This window comes from Temnothorax curvispinosus, unplaced genomic scaffold, assembly GCF_003070985.1.
Source record: "Temnothorax curvispinosus isolate PA1 unplaced genomic scaffold, ASM307098v1 QBEX01018070.1, whole genome shotgun sequence".
NCBI lineage: Eukaryota > Metazoa > Arthropoda > Insecta > Hymenoptera > Formicidae > Temnothorax > Temnothorax curvispinosus.
The window spans coordinates 9,365-18,804 of NW_020227850.1; the positions used below are offsets into that span (position 1 = coordinate 9,365).

Sequence of the window (9,440 nt, forward strand, 5' to 3'; positions counted from 1 at the left end):
TGCTAGCTGCCGACTTGAATCTCACTACACGAAAGAAAATATAGCGCCCTGCAGTCTGACATATGTATCAGACAGTTTGGCTTCTACGAAATATTTAACGAAACATTTAATAAAATATTATTAAATAATTGTACGACGGAATATTCCGTTCAATATACATATTTGAAATTTATTTCGATAAATGAGTTTTATTGCACATGCGATTCGTTTTGTGAATTTGTTAGCGTCGGTTAAAATAACAATTAATTCCATTTAATTGAAAAGTCTGTTTAAAGAGGAAATATTGTTATTTAAACACTAACTAACAATATTTTAAAATTTACTTTTAAATCTTTTAATGACAAAACTTGAATGATAGATTTAATTATTCCATTTAATAAGAATTATTAAATAAATTGTTTAAAGAATAAAATTTATTCTCGTTTTAATAAAACACCTATTTATATAAATTACTTTATAATTATTGTTGTTATTTTTTAATTTTTATCCGAGAGTTACATTTAAATATAAAGCACTTTATGAGTGCAAAACTGTGCACCTAAGAATTATCCACCTTATTTTGAAAGCTTGCGTTATGCACATTATAATTTCTCTGCGATAGAATCAACAACAATATGCCAATTATTAGCAATAAATAGTTTCAGTTTTTAGTATGACTTTAATTATCTTATTCATAATAATCATCATATGCATATAATGCTTGCGCTTTTGTATAAACTCTTAAGGGGATGCTGGAGTCGCGGGCGAACTCGATCAGCGTCGATAAAGAAGTGCTCACCGGTTATCTGCAAAATTTTTTTAACGGATTATCGCGCGTAGTCGTTGATAAATTACTAACGCAAGTAGTTAAAAAGAATTTAATAGATCATTTCGAATACACGAATGGCAAAAAGAAATTCCTGATAGAAAAGATATAAAGGGTATATATAGAAATACTCCGCATGACATCTGTCAAGGCTTAAATTTATCACGTTTAACGATGCCTGACTCGAATGTGTTTCTTTTCGACGTGCAACAAAAAGAAATTGCGAGAATAAGTGAGCAGCTTGTTGCGAGCGTGACTAATGATGGTCTAAGAGACACGGCCGTCGAACAAATCGATACGCGTCGCTTCACTCTGCCGAATCGCGCGAGCGAGCAGTGACAAATGCGTCTCATCCGTTGTGAATGTAAAGTACTTCAGATTAGCAGATAACCGTAGTTTGCTGTCTGCAATCACACCCATATTTGCATTTTTTTTTAATTATTTTGCTTACCAGACATGCCGGAAATGAGAAATCACGGTAAAATCTAAAATAATAATGGGATATATGTATATATAATGATATAGTAGTAAACACATATAAAATTTATACGTGAAAATTTATACATGTACATGTACATGTAAATGTATGCAGTGGAAATTGCATAATGCTACTGTGTTTCATGCCGTGTCAGAAGTCTCGTTATTTTCATGAAATAAATATTCGCAATAAATCGCGATATATTTTTAGAAATAATCTACACTTTGCATGCTCTATATGTATCTCCCTTTTCATTGATCTAATTATTACTTAATCAATCAATATTCGCGTATATTGCTACACGCAAGATGCATCTAAATGTGTATGAAATGGCAAATAAATCGTAGCTTGACGTGCATTAGCGCAATGATTAATTCATCATCAAGTTATTGAATTACTAATTGCTGTAATACATATCCCAACGGTGGATACTTGCATAATTATGCAGCACATAATTATCTGAGTCGCGCTACGAGGAAACACGAGACTTCGAGTAACATATCCAAAAGACTTCATAGACAGCGCACATCGGTAACAATCAGAAAACCGGATATGCTTGTATCGAGATGATATACTATGCACGAGAGCGTGCAACTAGCGACTGGAAAGCTGTAAATTAAAAATTAAACAACGCGAGATAAAGATACGCAAATAACAGAAATATTATAAGAAGCAACAAACGTAAAAAAGTAAATATCTAAAGTTATAATGCACCATCCAGCAGCTACGAAAAGACAAAGGATATCCGAGGAAACAATTGTTATCGACTGTCATGTTAACAACATATTACACTCTTATATTGAAAATGCTATAGGGAATGAAGTAAATGCAAAGACAAATTAAAATAACACATTGAAAGATCTTACAAATGCACTCAATTACAATTTCATTTCGTTTAAAATTAGAGATAACACACTTTGTTGATTAATCAATCAAGATTGATAACAGCGTAAATAGTTTAGAAATATAATTATTCTATTTCTCTCTCAAAATGGATTATTATAATATTATTTTATCTCATAAATAGAGATAATATCTGAATGCAATAACATCTAATATAACAGGTATCCATAATAAAAAAATCCATTTGGACCGAGAAGTGAGCTTTGCGAGTCGAATATCTCGCACGTAGTGTTGCCGCTTTTCCGCGTGCGTGATTGGCTGGCGCAGTCGAGATTGACAGCGATCGCGAGATCGCGGCGAGTTTGGCGAGTTTCGCGTGTGTTAAATCGTGCGACGTGACGTGTGTTCGCGTGGTGTCTCGCGAGGTTAGTAGGATTTTTTATTATATATAATCCACTATTATATATAATATATGTGGATAATATTGGTAAATAAATATCTTTTAACGAAATGACGTGTGCTCGCGTGGTGTCTCGCGAGGTTAGTTATATTTATTGCTTGCTCGTACAAATCTAATCTAAGGTATACGTTACAGTAACTATAGATTTTTGATACAGATTTATCTTTGAAATCATATTTTATATATAAGCAGATGTAAGTGATAATTACTGTTTTTGCATTATGTAAAATTTGCCTTATTTTAGATATACCGATGAATTTAATGTTCGAGAAGATCTGATGGGATTAGCTGTTGGTGCTCATGATGCAAATATTCAACAAGCGTGAAAAGTTGATGACATTACAAATATAGTTAGAAGAAAATTCATGCACATTTAAGATATATAGAGAAGTAATTATAAAAATTATTATTGCTTGTATTATTTCAAAGAGTATTGTTTTATAAAAGTTTACTGACCGGTTTTTTATCTAAAATGTATATACATATTCGTGTATATGTTGCATTATATTGAGCTGGTATACAGAGCTTATCAGATTTCTTTCTCAATTACAGACGCATGAAGCTGTTAAGAAAGACCGATCTATGCAGGAATACAGCAGTAACCTAAAAATAGATAGTGACAGTGTGACAGTCGTGACCATCGCCGCGTGATAGATGATAGTGATAGTGAAATATATATATTGACGGCAGGGAGCTGATGCCGAGGAGATCTTTAAGAAGAAAGGTATATCCAAAATCGCACACGTACGTATATATGCTGTCTTGTAAAAGTTGTAAAAGTTAAGAGAACAAGAAAATGATCTGTATTTATATGCACGTGTGACAGGCATTATCGGGCACTATCGCGTAATAAAGATTTCTCCGAAGAATGTTATTGTACTTTACTTTCGTTAACTTGGATGCTTCAAATGTACAATCTCGCGTCTTCAAAATATAATAATTCTCTGACACTGTTGAGGAATAATTGTCTAGCACAAGAGGTCCTCTTATAAATGTCCTCCTTTTCTCTCGTTTTTTCACGCAGGACCATTTTATATTCAACTATATGGTATACAATTTTGCCGCTATATATTGACCGCAGGGAGCTGATACCAAAGAGATCTTTAAGAAGGAAAGTGTATCCAAAATTGCACATGTATGTATGTATATGCTGTCTTGTAAATTGTAAAAGTTGAAAAGAACGAGAAAGCGTTCTGTAGCACAATTTATATTGTAGGTAAGTTATGCTAAAATATTTGTGAATTGAGTTCCTATTATCCATTATTATGATATAGATTTTATCAACAATATTAGAGAAGTAACAAGAATTAATTTTATTAAGTATTTAAAGCAATTGAGAGTTTTTAGCATTAAGTATTTCCATTTTCTCATAATATGCTTAAAAAATATTGCAGGGGACTTGTGAGTTATGCGAAGCAATTGATACTGTTAAGGTTCATTGGTCATATGAAGTTTGCACACGTCAAGCTTGACATCCTAAAGATCACAATGCATTCTGAAAATATACCATGCAGGTTCGTTGGCGTATACGTGGTGTCATACAGGCTGGAAAGTATTTTCTATGTTTTGGAAGTAAAATTTGGAAAATACAACATGCCACAATAAGCGCTAAACCAGGAAATGTAAGTGTAATCAGTGCTCTAAACATTCCTTTTAATAGTAATATAAAATTGTTCTTATAAACATCAATTATAATTAATTCAAGTTGTCTATTATTTGAAAAGAACTTGATTTTTAGTTTTGTTTTTTATTCTACCTTCAGAAAAAGATAAAATAATGTAGATTTCCTAAAATTAATTTTGTTTATGCTATCGAAGAGGAAACACTTATTATAAAATTGATTATAATACTAAGACAATTATATATAACGATTTCAGATGGTACGACGACTTGTTATTTTTTACGTTAATGTTGAATGGAAAACCCTATAAGCATATTGCGGACAAGATGATGTCTAATCTGGATACAGCCACGAAAAAAAAAAGATATGCGCATGGCAGGGAAATTAGCGCTATTCACAGGCCTTGTAAGCATATTTAGTAACAACGAAGATTCTTTGAATTGAGCTCTGTCTTAAAATCGCATCAATTGAAGTGAATCCACTGCCGAGTGCTGAAATTATACGATTTTATCCGTCACAACGAATAGACAAAAAGGAATGGTTTTTCCAGTCGATGGTCTCGAATGTTGCTGACGTATCTATTTCGTTGCAAATGCATCATTATGAAATGATGATCGGTAGTAAATGAAAGATATGTTGTGAATTAAAAAGATGTCTACATTACCTAAACAGTATCTTTGTATGATTACAAACTATCTTCATCTAATTTTTAGTGACAATGTCCGAATAATTTGCGTTAGTATTTCTGTGTAAAAAAAATATGACGATTATATTACAGTATATCAGATTTTAAAATAATTATAGAGGTAGGGTGCCTAAATTGTTATTGTTCCATCCAAATGTAGCTTTTATACTATTCGGATAGTATCGATATTTTATGCTGCTTAGAAACAAGTAAAAAGCATTTTAAGACACTTGTCATCTTAAAATGCTACCGTTTCCAAAATATAAAAACTTGTGTTTAGATTGCTGATATAGTTTTGGGTACTGGCGTATCTATTTCGTTGCAAATGTATCGTTATGAAATGGTGATCGGTAGTAAATGAGAGATATGTGAATTAAAAAGGTGTACATATCATCTGATTTTTTAATTTTAGTAGTGACAATGTCCGAATAATTTTGCGTTAGTTTTCCTGTGTAAAAAAAAATATGAAGATTATACGATTATATACGATTATATTACAGTATATCTGAAAAATGTTAGAAAATGAAACAATTGCTTAAAGGTATCCTGTATATCATAGCATCTATTTGCTTCGCCTGTATGAAATGTTAATAACGCGTAAGATAATATAATCATTAAAGTAATATTTCTTAAACACATTTATTCCTATGAATCGTTTTCATTACGCTATTATGATTTTAACATAATTATAAAGGTAGGATGTGTAAATTATTACCGTACCATCCAAATGTAGCTTTTATAGAATTATTTATTGTATCGATACCTTAAGCTGTTTATAAAAAAATAAAAAGTATTTTAAGACGAGAGAAAGATATAGAGATAGAAGAAGAAGAAAAAAGGACAAGAGAAGAAACAATATAGAGAAAAGTATAATATATTATAAAAATATTTATTATATTGGTTACATATTTAAATTTATATATTAGTTAACTTCTTTATATACACTACCGCTCATTAATTTCAATATAACAGATTCGTTGATTTCTCTGTAAAGGATGAACATCATGATACGTGTTTTGCACAAAAATGAATGCACTTATTGTTATAAACATTTCACTTGCATGCATCGCATTTTTATATATATAATATATAATATATAATATATAATATATAAAATATATATATATAATATATAATATATAATAAATAATATATAAAAATGCAATACATGCAAATGTTGAAAGTGTTTATAACAGCAAATGTATTTATTTCTGTATAAAACACATGAATCATGTTCATCGTATATAAAGAAGTTAACTAATATATAAATTTATTAGTTAAGAGATGGAGGGATGGGAGGAAGGAAGGGCAGGGAAAAGTGGAAGAGAAAGGAAAGTGGGAGATAGGAAAAAGAGATAAAGTAATGAAAGCGAAGGTAAGAGAGCTAGAAAGGTAGAGAGAGTTAGAAGAGAGAGACAGTAGGAGGAGTGTAGTAATGAAAATGGTGTAGGTAGAGGAGAGAAGGCGAAAGAAAGCAGTAGAGAAGCTATGGCTAGAGATGGGTGAGGAAGGAGGAATAAAGGAGGTAAAAGAGATAGAAAGGAAGACGGGGAAAGAGAATATGGTTTTAGTTAGATTAAAAGATAGAGTAAGAAAAAGAGAGGTATGCAGAAGAAGAATGTGTTAAAAGGGAGGATGAAAAGAATAGAGAATGACATGACCTTGAAGGAAAGATCAAAGAAAAATGCAATGGAGCCTGGAGAGGATAGCTGAGAAGGAGAGAAGGAATAGGAGGAGAGATTGGGCAAAGTACGGAAAGATTTGGATAGAGGGGAAGTGGTGGAGTTGGAATGAGGAAAAAAAGTCCTGATAGATGGAAGGGGAAATGAGAGAGAGGAGTAAAAAAAAAGAGGGGGAAAAAGAAAAACAGAGAAGAAGGGAAAGAGTAGAAGAGAAGAAGACAGAAAAATGAAATTGAAAGGTAATGAGGAGGGAGGAGAAACGATGGGAGGGGGGGCGGAGAGAAGAGGGAGAGTAGGGAGGAAGAGAGAGTGGTGAGGCTGAGGGAAGGGGGAAAGAAGTTAGAGAGAGTAGAGTGTGGAAAGTAAAAAGGAGTGAAAGAGAGGAAAAAGAGGGTGAAAGGGAAGAAAAAAATGCAGGAGAAAGGAGGAGGGGAAGGAACAGGAAAGAAGCCTCAAGATAGGCTTTTGGAATGTAGCGGGAGTGAAGTTAAAACAGGAAGGGTTTGAGAAAGGATAAGAAAGTGGGATGTCGGGGGGTTGATGGATATTTTTTCAACTTATTTAACTGCGCACCGATTTTTTGTCGGACTTGAAACACAGCTATTGTTGGAACATTAAAACTGGAACTCTCCGGAATTAAATCGATTTGATTTAATTACATAAATTAATTAAATTATCTAAAAATAATAATAATTTATTTAACGGAATGTGACGGGAAATGAGAGAAAAAAAGTGGACATACAAAAGGGAAGGTAAGATTGTACTAATAGATTATCTTTTAGTAAATAAATAGAAAAAATAGGCGAAATTATAGGGGTGGAAGAAATAAGAAGGATGGCGGTGGGAAACATTGAAAGTGTAAAGGCCTTCACACATAAAATCGCGTAAGGTCGTAAAACGTAAGCGTATGAAAATCGACCAATCCCAATCAAGTACTTATTGTGCTGACCGTAATCCCAGGGGAAAATACTCGATTGGGATTGATCGATTTTCTTACGCTTACGTTTTACGTCCTTGCGGCATTTTATGTATGAAGGCCTTAAGGCTCCTGGATGGTCACCGCGGCCATATTGAATTCTCACTATTGAGGCGAGGAAAACACCCAATTTTGTCGTGCGTACCATTTTCAAATAAAGAGACATTTCAATAAAACATCACTATAGATCGTTTTAGAACACTTCCGAAATTGACCGAAAACTACCCTTTTCCCTCGACAATAAACAAATAGCCATAAAACAAAGCCTAAACATACGGGAAAAACAGCCGTTTAACGACTATCGAAAGGAGGTGAAAACGTTACTTCCGCATGCAAATCTTACTTTTTGGTCAATTTTACGATTTTCACGAATACGTTAAACGTTAGAGCACAAGCACAGAGCGAGTAATAAAGAAATAGCAAGCACGACAAAATAGGTTGTCAACATGTCACAAGACAGAATTCTCCATTGGAGAGAGTGAGAGGAGAGAGTGGCGGCGCCACCGTCAACGCAGAGTTCTCGGCTGACCATCCAGGAGCCTTAAGGAGATTTTAAGTGGAAGGATAGAAGATGAGATAGTGAAGAGTTAGAAAGAACAGAAGAAGGAAAAGAAAAGGAGGGATAATGGAATAATAAATGTGGGACTTCCGTTTCCGATTGGTTAGATGTGAGACGACAGATTTTGTAAGCGAATAACGGAGTGCGAGTGTGAGAGGTAGAGCGAGAGAGAGTGTGTGGTAAGCGAGGGGCGAGCACAGTGTGGGAGAGGGAAGGTGTGAGAGTGGAAGAAGAGAGAGAGCCCGTGGAGGCTGAAGAGAAACAGGAAGGTTGAGGTTAGAGAGACAGACGTAGAAGGGCCAGAAGGTAAAGAGTATAGAGCGCTAGGGTAAAGAGCTAGGGAATTCTGGGGAGTTCGGGAATAACACGGGGAAGCAGTACGGCCGTAGAATTGGGGAAAGAGTTGCGCGGGGAAGCAGTACGGGGAATATAGACGAGCTTTTCAAGAGAAAGAGGGATAGGAGAAGGAAGAAGGAGCGTTTGGGAAAGGGAGCGAGGACCTTTTCAAGAAAAGCAAGAAGATAGTGGGAACGCCACCAGGGGGGGGGGAATATAGATATAAAAGGGTTGTTGAGAGAATTAGGATAGGAGCTGAGGGAGGGGTTAAGGGGAGTGAGAGAGGAATTAAGAGAGGTGGCGAAGGGGCAAAAGAAGGCAATGGTGGAAGAAGTTGAAAAGATAAGGAACGAACTAAAGGAGAGAGAGAAGAAATGGAGAAGGGAGAGAGAAGAGTTTAAGAATAGAATAGAAGATTTGGAAGGAAAATTGGAGGGGATGCAAATAGAGTTAAAGGGAGAAGTTGGTGATGGAGGAAAAGGTGAGAAGGAAGCGGAGGAGGAAAAAGGGAGGGGGGAGGTAGAAGTCTGATTAGAAGAAAAGGGTGGAAAAGCTGGAAAGGAGGTGTAAAGTGAAGGAGAGGGGAGAAAGAAAGAGAAATATTTTGATAAAAAGAGTGAAAAAGGATACGGGAGGAATAAAGGGGGAAGTAGAGGAGGTGATGAAAAAGATAGGCTTAGAGGTTAAGATAGAGGAGATTAGAAAAATAGATGCGGGAAGGAGAGAGAAGAGAGGTATGGCAGTAGTAAGAGTAGGAAGTGAAGAAGAGAAATTAAGAATAATGAGAAATAAGTGGGAATTGAGAGACAAAAGTACTTGGATAGAGAAAGATTTGACATGGGAAGAAAATGGAGGGTAAATCAAGTTGCATGGAAGGCAAGAGGAGAGGGTACGAATAAGGCAGGAAGAGATATGGATAGAGGGGGAGTGGTGGGTGTGGGATAAGGTAAGAGATGTGCTTAGGGATAGTAGAGGGTGGTGTTGGGAAGCAGGGC

At 34.8% G+C, this 9,440-nt stretch overlaps 1 long non-coding RNA gene across 3 annotated transcripts; it reads left to right on the forward strand.

Annotated features, from left to right (window-relative positions):
* Positions 1-2,469: 2,469 nt before the first annotated feature.
* LOC112468099 lies at positions 2,470-5,253 on the forward strand. 3 transcript variants are annotated; one of them, XR_003042350.1, is made up of 6 exons: positions 2,470-2,551; positions 2,831-2,976; positions 3,139-3,330; positions 3,611-3,725; positions 3,981-4,208; positions 4,464-5,253. It is a non-coding gene; the product is annotated as an uncharacterized LOC112468099 (long non-coding RNA). The 3 variants fall into 3 exon arrangements; XR_003042348.1 differs by lacking the exon at positions 2,470-2,551 and having other exon boundaries at positions 2,652-2,976; XR_003042349.1 differs by lacking the exon at positions 2,470-2,551 and having other exon boundaries at positions 2,652-2,976; positions 3,611-3,721.
* Positions 5,254-9,440: the final 4,187 nt, after the last annotated feature.